Below are 1,050 nucleotides of genomic sequence, written 5' to 3' on the forward strand. Positions count from 1 at the left end.
TTGTATGTTGGGGGCCACCGCACAGGCAGTATGAACGTAGGCCCAGTCCTGGCCTATGCTGAGACAAAACACAGTGAAGATCCAAGCCCCAGAGTGCCCTGTCAACCACCCCAACTCAACCCCCAGAAAAACAGTGTCAAAGACCATCAGATCATGTCAGACACCAAACGTACGCTGTGAGGGTTCTGGGGATATTATTGCAAGCCCAGATTGACAGTTTGGGGAAGAACACCATTTTAAATTGTTCTTGGGAGAAAACCAGATGGAGGCAGCATTATACGAATTCTCTAAATTTATGGAAGTCTAAAAATTTGTGAAAATTTTTGTGAAATTTGTGAAAAATTTTGAAATTTGTGAAATTTTGAAATTTGTGAAAATTTTGTGAAAATTTGTGAAAATCCTGAAAATTGGGTTTTAAGCTAGACCTAATCAATGATCTATAACTTTCTTAGGAACTTAGTCTTTTTTTTTTTTTTTTTTTCTGGAAGAAGTGAGGGGAAAAAGGCAGATAACTTGAGACTGGATTGTCTCTTGCCCGTCCCAGCATACCGAGATATTTTGAACTGTAGTTTTACTTTGGGCCTTGAAATGGTCCTGTCTGCTGTCTATTGGGCTTCCCTGGTGGCTCAGAGGTTAAAGCGTCTGCCTGTAATGCAGGAGACCTGGGTTCGATCCCTGGGTCAGGGAGATCCCCTGGAGAAGGAATTGGCAACCCACTCCAGTACTCCTGCCTGGAGAATCCCATGGACGGAGGAACTTAGTGGGTCACAGTCCACGGGGTCACAAAGAGTCGGACATGACTGAGTGACTTCACTTTCTTTCTTTCACTTTCTGCTGTCCATTAGAAAGAAAGAAAAGATTTTCAAGCACAGCTGATGGATGTTAGAGGGCCAATGCCAGTCCCGTGATCCCTGCTTCCTTCATGCCCTTTCTCCTCTTGAGAGTGGGCTGAACCTAGTGATGCATTAGTGAGTAAAATATGGCAAAGGCAATGTGATGTCATTTTCAAACGCAGGTTACAAAAAGACTATGGACTCCATCTCAGGAGCA

At 43.6% G+C, this 1,050-nt stretch overlaps 1 non-coding gene across 1 annotated transcript; it reads left to right on the forward strand.

Annotated features, from left to right (window-relative positions):
- The first annotated feature begins 615 nt into the window (after positions 1–615).
- Positions 616–688, forward strand: TRNAY-GUA (transfer RNA tyrosine (anticodon GUA)). Its single transcript has one exon. It is a non-coding gene; the product is annotated as a tRNA-Tyr (tRNA).
- Positions 689–1,050: the final 362 nt, after the last annotated feature.

The sequence above is a fragment of the Bubalus kerabau genome, chromosome 2 (assembly GCF_029407905.1).
Source record: "Bubalus kerabau isolate K-KA32 ecotype Philippines breed swamp buffalo chromosome 2, PCC_UOA_SB_1v2, whole genome shotgun sequence".
Classification (NCBI taxonomy): Eukaryota; Metazoa; Chordata; class Mammalia; order Artiodactyla; family Bovidae; genus Bubalus; species Bubalus kerabau.